This window comes from Tachypleus tridentatus, chromosome 6 (genome assembly GCF_004210375.1).
Source record: "Tachypleus tridentatus isolate NWPU-2018 chromosome 6, ASM421037v1, whole genome shotgun sequence".
Taxonomy (NCBI): Eukaryota; Metazoa; Arthropoda; class Merostomata; order Xiphosura; family Limulidae; genus Tachypleus; species Tachypleus tridentatus.
The window spans coordinates 64086321-64101871 of NC_134830.1; the positions used below are offsets into that span (position 1 = coordinate 64086321).

The 15551-nt window shown below is 33.2% G+C and overlaps 1 pseudogene across 1 annotated transcript in view; it reads right to left on the minus strand.

Moving 5' to 3' along the window:
- The window catches only part of LOC143252690 (cell adhesion molecule Dscam1-like), a 117808-nt pseudogene that overhangs the window by 35841 nt on the left and 66416 nt on the right, over nucleotides 1-15551 (minus strand). The window contains exons 11-13 of the transcript XR_013029106.1: nucleotides 12146-12319; nucleotides 10491-10638; nucleotides 746-897 (exon numbers count right to left, since the gene is read on the minus strand). The product of XR_013029106.1 is annotated as a cell adhesion molecule Dscam1-like (transcript). The remainder of the gene's footprint in view (nucleotides 1-745; nucleotides 898-10490; nucleotides 10639-12145; nucleotides 12320-15551) is intronic.

The window sequence follows — 15551 nt, forward strand, 5'->3', positions numbered from 1 at the left end:
CTACCTACCAGGCCAAGCCAGGTCCTAATACCAACACACGAACTGTAATGAATATCTAAGAAGAATTTGTACGACTATGTACCAATAATTTTCTATCAAAGGTACTCAAGTACTATCTGTGTTTAAACATTTCTAATTCTCAACTAATGGATTTGTTTTTTTGTTTTTTTAATTTTACGTAAAGCTACACGAAGGCTATCTGCGCTAGCCGTCTCCAATTTAGCAGTGTAAGACTAGAGGGAAGGCAGCTACTCATCACCATCCTCCGCCAACTTTTGGGCTACTCTTTTACCAACTAATAGTGGGATTGACCGCCACTTTATAACGTCCCACACGGCTGAAAGGGCGAGCATGTTTGGTGCGACGGGATTCGAACCCAGGACACTCAGATTACGAGTCGAACGCCTTAACCTACCTGACCATGCCGGGTCTCAACTAATGAAATAATGGAAAGACAACTAAGCAACAGGTCTTACCGCCATCTATTGCTCTACTACTGTTTTATCAAATATCCAGATTTACTCAATATTCTTGTATCACATCCACGATCTCAGAGTGTGGAACGCGTCTTTGCGTCAAATGAATAGAAGCTATTATTTCTCGAGTTTACGGTGTGAATGTTCTAAGAACTAGGTTATCTCCGGCACCGGAGAAAAAGTACTATTTCAAATCGAAACCTTTTATCGCTAAAAATTTAGAACATTTTAAACTATTTTTGTAAAATTTACTAGTAATTTTTGCTTACCTTTGACTATCACGTCAAATGTTTTACTGTCTGTTCCGTAAGGGTTACTTGCTACACAAGTAAACACAGTTGAGTCTTTTCTTTCCACTGAGGTTATTCTTAACGTTGATAACTTGATACTACCTAGATCTTGAAGATCTAAAATTTTATACCTAGACAGAAGAAGAGAAACTTCATGAACGTATAACTTATTGCTGACCCAGAACTATAACTATGAAAGAAACCAACTGTCGTGAAGTTATTTCAAAGATACATTTCACTATTTAAACAGGCTTTTCATGTCACATTTTTCTCTTTAGAGATTAGTTCCGCTTGCTATCCCTTCTTCTAATATCATTAAGAAGAGGATCTATTGTTGTTCTCTTAGTCCCTAGACACGATAGCTATCTCTTACATCTCGCGAGCAAAATGCTGATCCAGTAACTTAATCACTAATAATCTCTTTTGTAGTGTGCGCGTGCATTGGAATTAGTTATTAAATAAAAAAAATCGTCGTAGGAATATACACACATGGCTAACCGGCCAACGATCGTGCAAAAAATGGATAGATAAAATAATTTGCCACTTCTGTTATTCTGAAAGACACTAATACAAAACCTTAGGGCATATGTAGCACATTAACTCAACTATATGAATCAAATTACCATATTATCTATTAGTTCTTGTTATTCTTTTTTTTTTGTCTTTAGTTGGACAAACTTTATTCTTCATGCAGCTTTTAATATTAAACACTTATTTTAGATCGTCGTATTTGTGGTTACCTTTTTATGCAACTTTTACATATCACTTAATTAAGAATATAATATACTCGAACCTGCGAAAGTATGAATTTTTCTGAAAATGCATGAGTTATTGAGGCTCTTTGATTATTTTTGTGTTTTGTTAACCCACTACACATAATTGTCGTGGTTAGACTCAACTCGTAATATGAGGATCGCGGGTTCGAACCCCTGTCACACAAAACATGCTCATCCTTTCAGCTGTGGGGGCGTTATAATATGACGGTGAATCCCACTATTTGTTGGTAAAAGAGTAGCCCAAGAGTTGGCGGTGGGTGATGATGACTAGCTGCCTTCCCTCTAGTCTTACACTGCTAAATTAGGGACAGCTGGCGCAGGTAGCTCTCGAATAGCTTTGCGCGAAATTCTAAAACAAAACAAACAATACACTAGCTTGTTATGTTGATAGTAAAATCAAAACCGGTGTATACAAACGTACACATATTTCTTTAATGTAACAATTTATTCTGACGTACGTGGACCTCGAAATCTGAAACACGTAACTACATAACATCTGTCTTCTCAACAGCTACGACGTGCATATTACTTTGACCAATGATTCTGATTGCAGTGCCCGAGTTAAGTGTAAAGTCTGGAAATGTGAAGTGTTGAATAATTATCAGACTGACACGATCTGATTATGCTATTAAGTATATAGGAATATTTCATTTATATTATTACGAAAACAGGATGTGGAAAATAAAGATTGATTTTTTTCACACTGGTTTTATTTTAACTTATCGCCTGCCGTTTTATCGTATCGGGTACGGTCATCCTCCTCCAAGTGAATACGACTGTGCCGTATACGGTGTACCACTTGCCAAAATTTCGCGTGCTTTTAGAAAAATGGATTAAAATAACGAAACTCTTAAAAATTAAGCGACTTTTTCTTCAGTCTTAACTCGAATATCATCAAGTTACATTAGACATATCATTTTATGTTCGAACATCTCTAAAAAATTTGGTTGATGATATTTGGATCATCCTTGGAAAGAATGTCTCCTTTCTTGTATGTTTGTTTCGTTTCTTTTCATAACATGGTCTTTTATTTATTTATGGTTTTTAAGTGGCCTTCAATTATTACTTTAAAGGCTCTAATTACGGCTTGGTTAGCTGAGCACTGTGATTAATAGCAAATTATGTGAAGCAACGTCAAACAAAAATGAGCGTTTAAATGCAACGCGTTACAAAGACACCTTTATATCTGATGGAAGGTTCGCGTACTTTGGCTCTAAATAATGAAAGAGAGTGGCCCACACTCCCGCTTATAGCATCACTTTCTAAATAATGGCGTTATATATAGGTAATGCAATCAGTACTATACAACAATGATGAAAAGTTGTGTATACAAATGACTAGAGTAAGACTCAAAACTGAAGCCATTAATCCTGAGAGATTTGAAGTGTATAAACTTATTAAGATTTAACAAATTGGTTTGGTGTCAATTTTGCGCAAAGTTATACGAGAGCTATCTGCGCTAGTCGTACCTAATTTAGCAGTGTAAGACTAGAGGGAAGGCAGCTAGTCATCACCATCCACCACCAACTTTTGGGCTATTCTTTTACTAACGAACAGTGGTGTTGACTGACGCATTATAACGCCCCCACAGTTGAAAGGGCAAGCATGTTTGGTGTGACGGGGATTCGAACCCGCATCCCTTGGATTACGAGTCGATTGCCTTAACCATTTGGCCATGCCGGGTCGTTTAACAACTTACTGACTGCATATATATATAAAACAAAAGTAGATAAATCACATCATTTATCGGTAAAGTAAAATATATACACGTTTTAAAGAAAATGTCTGCAATAACAACACCTAAATGTAATGAAGGTATCCCTCTAATAGACAAAATAATAACTAAAGAAAAATCGCAAATGAAAAACGAGACAGTTATCACGAAAGATCAGGTAGTGGTTATATACTGAGTGCCTCAACGTAAACAGACCCATCACTTACTACTATTCACTCACTGTCTGCAGCCAGTTGTGGATATGTTAGTAACCCCTAAAGTTCTTGTTAAGATTTTGAAAATAGCATCGTAGTGGAAATTAATTTCTTGTTAATAGCCACCTTTAACTTTACCTATCTTAGGCGCCTGATTTTAACACTTGATATAACTTTTACTAAGTATTAACTGGGCACTCGTTTCCTCCCTCCTAAAAGAAAAAACAACAACATGATAACTACCATATTCCATAAGTTCCTTGGATATTAGAACGTTGTGGATTAAAGTACCCGAGAGCTAACCCATTACTGATTATTCGTGAGAGTTACGTCTCGTTTTTCGTTTTCGTTATGTTTGATAGACGGGGTATAGACCCCAAAGCTTTAGGAGGCTGTTACCGCAGGCAATTTTCTTTAAACATTACATCAATCGCATTTTTTTTTATAACTGGGGTAATTTTTAGTTTCGCTTTATATATATATGCATTTGCTGTTTATATATACAGTTATATAGTTATGTAGTTTATACGGTTGAAATTTGTTTTGAGAAGATTCCCATGAGTTTTAAATTATACACTAGACATCCGATTTTGGTTTATATATATATATGCCTATTAATTATACCCATGGACCATCCATAAATCGGTATTTTTATGACATTTTAGTTTGTGAAACTCTTAATTTTTGCAACAAAACATACCATTTGTTATAAAAGAGAAGACCCAATTGGTGACGTGACAATTCAGTGTCCCTTGTCACGGCAGGACAATATTTTTCGTGGTGTATTAAGACATTTCAGTCACCATATAAATCGACTCGCAGATGCCGATTTGTAACTAAAATGCTGGGTCTAGTTGTATTGTTAATTTTAGTTATTGTTACTTTATGTACGTAATTTCAAAAAGAAGCAAAAAAGATTGTACCTAAAATCTCGACAAAAGGTTTCACGGAAACGATTTATATTAATAATAGACCACCAGAGAAAGTATATGCACCAAAATGCTTTAATCACCATATTTTGGAACGAAATAACTTCGTTCATTTTTCTTATTGTATTGACTTACATTGATCGCCCGGAAAAAGTAATATCTACGGTTCGTGTATGACGAGATATTTATTACAGAGTACAAGGACTGTCCGAAGATTTAAGAGTAATGGTATAACGTAATGTCTCGTTATATAAAAATATCTTAGAGCCAGGTATTTTCTCACAATTTTCTCATGTTTTGTGGTGAGATAAATGCTTTAAACCGGCTAGACAACGCATACTTCAGCCTACTTTATTTTTGAAAGGATTGTTTGTTTGTTTGAGGTAAATTACAAAGCTACACAATGAGCTATCTGTGCTCTGCTCATCACGGCTATCGAAACTTAGACGTACAGCTGTGCTCGCTTCTGAAAGGAATACAAGGTGTCTGTAGGTTATGAGGTACTTTCTTTACTTTGTCTTGCTTGAATATAATAAGTACCATACCAAATAATCTGTTGCAGTATATGATATGTAGAAGATCAATGCCCAAGTTTTCCACAGTTATTTAGATGGAGGTTTGTAAAGGACATTGTAAAGAAGACAGAAATACCTATATGGTAATGTTAGGTGCTCGAATAACCAGCTTAATTTCAACTGTTACTTGAAGATGTTGATACGTACACGTACGTGGACAAAATCAATTATCGACTGTACACCCTTCGAGTGACGAAAGGTGACCATGTTCAGATGCTCTAACGACCTCACTGGTCAAGAACAATCTCTGTGTGTTAGTCTTAATTATACCGGGAATTGTTATTGTTTATCTTAGGTAGTTCTCGTTGTATTTAATAAATAAAGCGGTTCAATAAGTCATGAACATTCTGACTACAAAATGTGATATGCGGATTGGTTCGGTTTGTTTTGAATTTCATGCAAAACTACACGAGGGCTATCTGCGTTAGCCGTCCTTAATTTAGCAGTGTAAGACTAGAGAGAAGGCAGCTAGTCATCACCACCCACCGCCAATTCTTAAGCTACTCTTTTACCAAGGAATAGTGGGATTGACCATCACATTATAACGCCTTCATGGCTGAAAGGACGAGCGTGTTTGGTTTAACGGGATTCGAACCCACGACTCTCAGATTACGAGTCGAGTGCCTTAATCAACTGGCCATGCCGGGCCTGATGTGTGGAAATCATGAGATCATACAGCGTAATAAAAACGTTTTAATGAAACAAAACATGGAAACGTCACACAAAGTTCAGACTTAAAATTTATGTTTATTTTTCCAAATTTGGTTTTCACGGTAGAATTTTCAATGCTAAGAATAATATTAAACCTTCCACATTTATTTTTATATCATTTATGATAAGCATAGACCACGAAATTATACATTGTTTCATTTTATTCTCGTTTTATTCATCAACAAAACTATCATTTAATTAATATAATTTAAAACGTTTAACCGTGGATATTTATTCGCATTATAATTCAACAGTAGATGGCAATCGTTAGAGAAAAAAGCGCATAAGTAATACGAGAAAATAGGTTATTAGGATATGATGTTGTGTAACAACACAAGGTCTTCGTTTTTCCCTCAAGCATAAAATTGACATTTAGGTTTCAGAGAATCTCGTTAATCATGAATCAACATAATTTGATTTCTATTTAAAGTGCTCGATAATTCCGTTTTAAGATCTTAATTGGTTTACGTCTAGTTACATAACTTTCACCCATACAGTCAGAAAACTGGAATCATTCGATAATTTATCTCTCAAATTACCAACTTGTTTTATATCGTTTACGACTTTCAGAGTCTGCATATTACATAATATTGAGTAGTTTTCTGTGTTTAGTCAGCGTCAAAAACTGATTACAAATGATTGGAAAATTATTTATTTTTTTGTAGGTCCAACTGTAATCAGTTATATTAATTATAATTATGGTGGTATTATGATTAATTATAATAATGATAAATGGACACACGTGTGGAGATAACCCAAGTATTGTATAGTCGAATGTTTATTTTCAGCCGTAACTTGTGTAGACAGTTAAAATGCATATTCAGGCCTACATACACCTAGCAAGGCATAGTGGTTAGTGGTGTTAAAATGAACTATGAATCCAAAGCTCTTTTGTTCGCTTTATGCTGTCAAAGAATCAAACTAGCACTTTGACGTCGTGGATATGTTATAAGACTGCTTTCGACAGTAGCTGTCTTCTCTCTGGTCTATGAGTTTAAAATTAGAGACAGCTAGCGCAGATGGCCTTGTACAACCTTGCAAGAATAACCGGAACAAAAACAACCTCAGCGTGTAAAATCACCAAATCTCAATTCTTTGAACCGTTATATGGCTTCTTGTGCAGCACAAAAATCCCTACAACAACTAAAAACTATTTTGAAATGACGTTACAGTTATGTCGAAACCTTTCAACATCATTCCAAGCCAAATTACTGCTCATAGTTGTTGAAAGTTGTTTTAAGCCTTTTTAGATAGAAATTGCTTTTTTTTATATAGAAGTTCTGTTTATTACATGTTTTCTGTGTAAAACGTAAAATGTGAAACTATTTAAGTTCTGTGTCAACTTATTAAGTGAGTGACTCAAACGGGTTGAGTATTGCTTATTATAATATAAATAGGGTAAGAGATATTTAAAAAAAAATCAAATTAAATCTTCATCAAACATTTATGTTTACTTCAAGTAAAGTTTATTTAAATCTGTTACTAGGATAATAGAATTACAATAAATAAACATGTTGAAGTTCACGTAACGTTGGTCCAGAACTGGTTAACACGTATCTATAACGAAAACAATAAAACTACAATAAGTCAACGTGTTGAACTTTCCATACAGTTGTTGCAGAATTGTTTAAAATGTGTAAAAAGAATACAACTATAACCAGATCAATATTTCACAAAATATGGCAGGTCATAATTTCGAGTTAGTGAAATAGAGGTATTTTATTAAAAATCCCTAATTTAAAATTAACTTTTTTTCGTCGTAATCTCAAATAATTGTGGGATTATTATGCATAGGACAATTCAATGTGTTTTCTAAATCCATATCTACAAACACAAATTAAATCTGTTTAGAAGCCTATTAAATAGAATTATTATTTTAATTTTCCATCATTAATTCCTCACAACTAATATTATATTGTTGTTTACAAGATCATTCACCAATGATAAGCAAAAAGAAATGTTTATGCTGAGTGTGGGAACCAACTTTTAATAACAACTGCTAAAAACGCCCCCTCCCCATTGACATGTCTGTATGTTTCCGGATTTACAACGCTAAAAATCAGATTTCGATACCTGCAATGGGCAGAGCACAAATAGTCCTTAGTGTAGGTTTGTGCTTAACTAAAAACAAAAACAAAATAAAAACTGTTAGAATAAGCACATACACCAGTAACAAATTATTCTATTAGAATTTGATGTTGGAAACGAAGCTGACAGTTTTTGTACAATAAAGAGATGTGAGGATGAAGTTTAGTGATGGTAAATCTGAATATAGAATCCATCTTCTCAATATTGTTACATTGTTTCATTTCTTAATAGACAGGAGACTCTTGATTTTTTTTACAAACTATTGTTTCTAGTCTGATTATTAGAAGAGGAGTGTATTGTTTCTAGTTTGATTGTTAGAAGAAGATATATTGTTTCCTGTCTGTTTGTTGGGAGGGAAATGTGCCTTAGATAAATATTTGTGAAACTTGAAATTGCGTAGTAGATTTATATAGTATATGAACCAAAAAAGTACACGAATGTATTAATATTAATTTATGTTAGAGCTGTCTCTTTGTTTCGTTTTAGTGCAAAATTACGCAGTAGATCATCTACGTTCAGTCCATCCCCTGAAATGGAATTTTGGATTTTGGCATTATAAGTACGTACATTTTCTGCTGATCTACTGGAAGTCAGCTAGAGTAACATAAGACGTGTGTAATTTAATAATGTGACAAGAAACAATCAGATCCACTTCGAGAACTCTGCAACATTTGTCGGCACAACCTAGTTTCTGTTAATTGTAGAAAGTATGGAGTATATCTACACAGGGGCAAACTAAGATTTAGAAAAGTTTCACCAATTCAATTGCTTTTAAAAATCCTAATATAATTTAATAGAAGTCTATTGGTTCTCTGACTCCTCCTAGGCTTTTGCATTTGGACTTGTCTAACAAGGTTTAATCAACTAGAAATTAGCTCCAGTGCTGGTTGAACATAGATCAATAAGGGGAGGTAGTTATTTATAGTACTGATGAGATTTCACCAGTTTCCTCTTTAATTACATGTACTCTATATCTTAATTGGCATATCTGGAAAAAAACAGCAACACTATTTATATTCATTAGTACTTAAACGTTAACTCTAAAATTGTATTTCGTTTTCACATCCTATCAACAAATTGAGGGATTTCTTTTTTCACACACTGTTTATATATACTTTCATGATAGACACATATCAAGTGAAACGTTACTTATTGCTGTTTGATAAAAAACTGAAATAGAAAATACAATGTTGTTTAACCAACCAAGCCAAGTGAACTAAAATGTTATTATTATGTACTTTCAGTCCTTATATTTCCACTGGTATATTACGGAAAAACAACGACAACAACAAAACATTCATGAACCTCTCACTGTGTATCGCACGGGCACATCTGCTTCTAATATAAAAAACTAAAACAAAACACGAAATATGAACATATTTATGGTTATGTTCACAAAGCCGAATATAACATAGACGCAGTTCCTAATTATTCATATATTTACGTCGTTGCTGATCAGGTGGGGGTAGAGACATGTAGTCTTTTTTTTTTTTTTAAAAAACTTCGGAATGTTTCTTAAGTGAGTTAAGATAATTCGTCATATCAACGTTATATCATATCAAACATTCGTTAATGAAAGTTATTTTCATGTAATGCTCTCATTGATTATAAAATAAAATGTTATATCGGAAAATTATTTTAAAGCCCAACTACACACACGCATATAATGTGTTTTACTGCAAAAGTCTTTCCGCTGGGGGACCTTTAGGACTTAATAAAATAACATCCCCATGGTTGATAAAGTTTCACTGAGAGCTCACAAGCTGCTATTCAAGTACTCTAAATGTGCGGTAAGGAAACTCGGCTTCGCAACAGGATTAACTGAGAAACGTTGCCGATGTATGAAGATTTTAAAAACATTTTTGAAAATTTAAGTTCATTTATTTATGTGGAAATATTTAGAGCGATTTGGTTAGAATCATAATAATAATATATTTCTCTCCACAGTTTCTTATAACGTAATAAACCGTTCTTAGACAATTCAGGTAAATCACTGTCTAATAAGTACATTACAGCAACAGTAATGCTGTGACAATTACCATAAAAGTATGTCCTATAAAGTAAGATATTATTTGTGTACACTTGTGTAATAGGGGTGAAGCATAAATTGAATGGAAAAAAGTGATATTTTTTAATTGGATAATTTTTGTGTACATATGTTCAGATTAAGCAACAATAATAAAAATGTACTATAAACAAAGAACAAACATTTGAATGAAACTGCAGTTGTCAACAGAAATAGTTTGATAATACGTCTATATTACGAAAATTGCTTAAAGAAACTAAACAATATGCAGTACACTCTTTACAATGGGACATATGTCTCCTGCACTGTTATTACTATATCCTTTATGCAATGTAAATATATTCGAAAAGAACCTATATTGTCATATTAAAGGAAAGCGACAAACAACTTCATATAAAGATTAGGAAATCTGTGATTCTCAAATGTCTTAAAAAAGGCGTACAAAAAACATTTATCTGAAGTTGTTTGTCGTTTTCCTTCGATGTGGTTTCAATATTTCAATCAGCAATGAAAACTTTGATTAATAATATAAGAATAGAATCGCTCAGGTGCAAAAATAATTTTCCAAAAGTAGATCTACATTTCTTTTACCAAAATACTTCATTGTGCTATTGTGTTGTATAATGTAACTGTGAAAGAGGTAAATGCTACAGCTGTCTTTTTATATATTATAGTGAAGAGATATCTTACCTGCTCTCGGGATATTCATACACAGCTTCTCCATTCTTGGTCCAAGTCAGAGCAAGTGGATCGTCTCCATAGCTACTGCATGAAAGACTAACTTCTTTGGACTTCTTTACTTCTATAAGCTCACTACCTCCTTCGATTCTCGGAGGAACTGATATCCAAACCAAAAGAAAAAAGAAACTGTTAAATCAATAAATCAACCAAAATCAAATAACAAGGAGTTATAAAAATAATTCAGAGAACGCAAACCTTAACTTAAACAGTGGGCTTTCTTGTTACTTTGACTTTTGAACAGTGTTAAACTTTTCAACGAAAAATTATTTTGTTGGCAATTAGACAATTTTTTATGATTTATAAACATCATAATTGTAATCCTTTTATCATAAGATTAGCCAATACTGAAAATAAAGGAAGGTTTTAGCCAGATATTTGAATATAGTAATTTTACTTACGTAAGTGTAAACAAATATAGAAATTGTTTCAGTATAATCATTTTAACGTTAAGAGTAGAGCACAAATTACTTTTACTTTGCGTTTCTTTATATTTAACATTTTGTTTTTTGACGGATGACTAGAAAGATTAGTTAAGCCTAATGGCCTTCTTTACCACGTAGAAACTATTTTAAAAATATATATGAGTTTTTTTTTTAGTTAGATTGTTCTTAAACTATACAATGAGTTATCTGTAGTGTTCCTACTACGGCTATCAAAACCAAGTTTGTAGCGTCATAAGCGTGCAGACTTATTACTGAGCTACTGGGAAGGGGGGTAAAATTATAATAAATATAAACAAACATATCTTTATATATGTTGGAACACAACGTAGATTAGTTATGAGAAAGGCAGGCATCCATGGAATATATTTCATTATGTTAGAATAACCTTTTTTTGTATTTTCACATACTTGATTGAAAATATAACCACAAGCTGAAATCCAAATCAAGTTGAATAAACTTTAAGTATCTGATTCATTACTGTATTTGTATAATGACCTCTTGATATATAAACAGTATAAAGTTTCTGAGGTGTTGTTTAGACAAGTAGATTCTTTTCTGTAGGCGTTTAGCTCCTCGATGACTTGGCGGTAAGTAATTTCAATTTTAGCCCTAAATATCGGGCTCCGATATCCGCGATAGGCAGAGCACATACAGTCCATTGCATTGTTTGGCGCTTTACAAAAGACAAACAAGCTATAAGAGTTTTTAAGTAGATCTAAAGCAATAAGTTGTTTAATATTCCAACATGGAAATGGTTCTAATCTGCTAAATAGTGAAATTCAGTTTTGATCTGAGTCGATTTTTGTAAACAATGAATCCTAATTACTTTTAATTCAATTAACCATTCATAACCTATCGTTTTTTCATCTTGAATGTTGCTCATGCACACACGCACATGCACGTACATAACGCCCCTAGTGGCATAGCGGTGTGTCTACAGACTCGCACCGCTAGAAACTGGGTTTCGATACTCGTGGTGGGTAGAGCACAGCTAGCCCATTGTGTAGCTTTGTGTTTAATTCCAAACAAACAAGGTAGGTTTATAAAATTATTACTATTTCATGCTCGCATAAAATTGGTATCTTTACATGGTAGAATTAAAGCGATTAATCATATAATCAGTCAACAACTAAGTCGTTTCGGATTATGTTTACTGCCAACCATGAACTTGGAGCTGAACAGTCTCCGTTAGCGGCGATCCCACACCATTGTCTGCCTCGCACAGGTAGTAGCCGTAGTCTGACGTCATAACTCCAGTTATACTGAGAGAACCGTTTTCCAGTACGTGCTTATGTGGGCCGCTAATAACATTCTCATAATCTGGAGAGTTTTTCTCTGAAAAAGAATAAAAACTAAAATTGTACTTGTCTCCAGCGACAAATGATTCATTCGAAGTGATTAAAACAAAAAAAAACACAATCACCCGATGTACCAACACAATGAACATTTTAATTGTTGCAGTATTAGCAAATAAATCACAAGGGCAAACATGTTTGGTGTGACGGGAATTCGAACTCGCAGCCCTCTGATTACGAGTCGAGTGTCCTTAACCACCTGGCCATACTGGGCCTAGTTTGTGAGAGAACAACAAATGAATTAGTGCATCGCAAATTTACTGTTTATATTCTAATGTAGATACTAGAAGAGCATACAGACGTTTGAACTCCAGCCATTAATGACATTTCTCCTGTTGTGATAACAATCACAATATTGCCCAAACTATTTCACTGCTATATTTAGTTTATTCGTTATTATTGTCCACTTGGCACATTTTCTTTCCACTAGATGATTGTCTTAATATAACTAAACAAACTTTTAATTTTGCCAAAAATATGCTAACACAGTACATCTTTGAGAGATGTATTCATAAACTACATGCAAATTTGATAAAGTGGTTGAGGATCAGTCTATACGTACCTAATCAATTTTTGGTGGAAGTTATAGATAAAGACAAGCTTGATAGTTTTGCAGCTTACACTATGTGTTGAAATAGAAAGTTGCAGAAACATACAACAAAACCTAAACCTGTGGTCTGAGGTTACGATGAATAATTTTAATATAAAGATCATGATATGAGGGTATTTGATCTAAGGAGGTTCTTCATGATTTATTTAGGACTCAGTTCTTAACTTACTTTATAAGAAGAGGGTTTCTGTTTACTAAGATTATTTGCCGTTTAACCTATGCGATAAGAAGAGGTAATTTGTGGCTACTGAGACTCTTCGGTGTTTAACTTATGTACAAATGTAATCGCTAATAAGTTAAAAGAAGCGTAATGAATATTAATAGTAGGGCATATTGCCTTAATCACCCAAAATGTTTTTTGATATGCGAACGTCTTACGTCAAAAACAAAAGAAAAAAGGTAAAGACTTCGTCTTTTAAGGAGGATAACATATGCATTTTTCACCTACGTAGAAAGCACATAGGACAATTTTATGGGTAGACAGTGAGCGACTTCCTTAGTTTGGGAATTTTGTCCTTAGCAGAAAACAAAATGAAGAGTCTAAAAGTGCTCCTGCAAACAATGCTGAGAGTAATATGAAGAAATGTGCTTCTTAGAAGCTGAAAAAGTTTATCTTTTAAAAAAAAAATCTTCAACAAATTGAGGCAGAACTGAACATACGATTAGTTTTTAAAAAATCTTATCATTTGTTTTTTATGCTTTTATTGATAAAATGAAGAGGGAAGCCATATGTTTGAAGAGTTTACCGCATTTTAGAGTGTCCTATGTGAAGCAAAGATGAGACCCTAAAGAGATGAGGAGCACTTGATGTTAACATGAGATTTAGATTTCTTTTGATGAAATCAGGAACAAAGCTTTCAAAATTTCTATACAACTCAGTATATTCATTTTTATAAAACAACGTCTGACATTAAAACCATTATCCAAAATGAGTGAGATATTCCACTACAAATGTTTTACTTCTTTTTATTCAACTTCTGATAATAAACATGTCTGTAACGAATCTTTTGCCATTAACATAACATGCTTTATTACTATAGTCCAGACTTCTTCAATTAACCTGTTATTGATAAATTGGTTTGAATTGTTCGTGATTATTTCGTATTGAAGTTAACATACAAAAGAGTTTCTATGCTAACCTCATTACATAACCTATAGCATAAGAATAACGGAATTTCGTTTTTTGGAAATACTCACTACTTGATGTATTGAACAAGGAAACTGAGTGCAGTGTGGTTCCTTTCTATTAAAATTCCATTCTGTTTTTATGTATATATATATATATATATACAAAAAAACAACCAATAAAGGTGTCTGCATCTATTCATATCATCCTTCTTTTAATTTTTTTAATTGCCCATTTCCAAAGAAATTCAGAATACAAGTAGACCACAAGCTATTAGAAAATAAATGGCATATGTAAGCATTGTAAAAGTATCTGCAATGTGAGCATGGACAATAATTAAAAGTGTCCCATTTTTATATGAAAATATTGAAAACTCTATCTTGTACTGGCAATTGTATGATTATAGTATTACACACATCAGTCTCTTAGGCCCAATTGTTTTTTTTTTTTAAAAACTCATTATTCGATGGACAAAAGGACAAAATTTTACACAGATACTTTTTTGGATCCAAAATTCAATATCAGATATGATGCTACTTAATTGGGTTTGTGGAACATTGTCATTTCCTTTAAGATACATCAAGCATTGAATATGACTTTAATGTTCGATTTTACTGTTCAAAATCGTGTTTTTTTTTCTATTGGCAGGGATACCTTTCAAAGCACAAATAGCGATAATTGGTGAATTTATCTAATATGTAAAGTCAAAAAAGTTGATAAAATTCAGAACTCGGAGGCCACGTACACATGATCTAAGCTATGAGTAAAAAATATAACAGAACATTTCTTTTATTCTAATGCAAAGAAGTATTTTGTCTAGGAACAGATTTACTGTTAGGAATTCTACATGTTTGGACATAAACCTGTACATCCGCTTGTTTGTCCATCATCTTTCTGTTCGTTTAGTGACCATCTATCCAACGAGTACAAATAACATGTCAATGCTACACTTTAATTGTATATATGTTTTTAATTTAAAACATATAAAGCTTCAAAGTAGTTTCAATACTAGGTTTTCATTAGGTAATAGTAGACTTCGTAGATATGTGAGTTAGAACAACTAGCTATGCATTTGTTAGGACTTTAATAGACTGACTAAGTTGTTGATAGCTGGGATATTAATATCTTATATATATCCATGACTGTAAAAATGTTTAAACCAACAACTGTAAAAATGATTTGTTTCAGATGTAGAATAGAAAAAGTGTAATAGATTAGGAAGTAAGTGTCATTTGCTTGAAAGGTGGCGGAGACTTTAGGTACTCTGCAGATCCTCAGCAGTAAAATGTTTACATAAGTTTCCTTCAGATTGTTGAATAATTCAAGAAAGTGATACACTGCCTTTTGAGGCTGGCTTTAATGGAGATGATACATCACGATTATTTCAAGAAAATAAAAGGAAATGGCAAAAGTTTTTCTGTCTAAAATTTGTATCTTTTAAGTTGCAAATAGTCAGAGAAAACGTGGAGAAGGAAT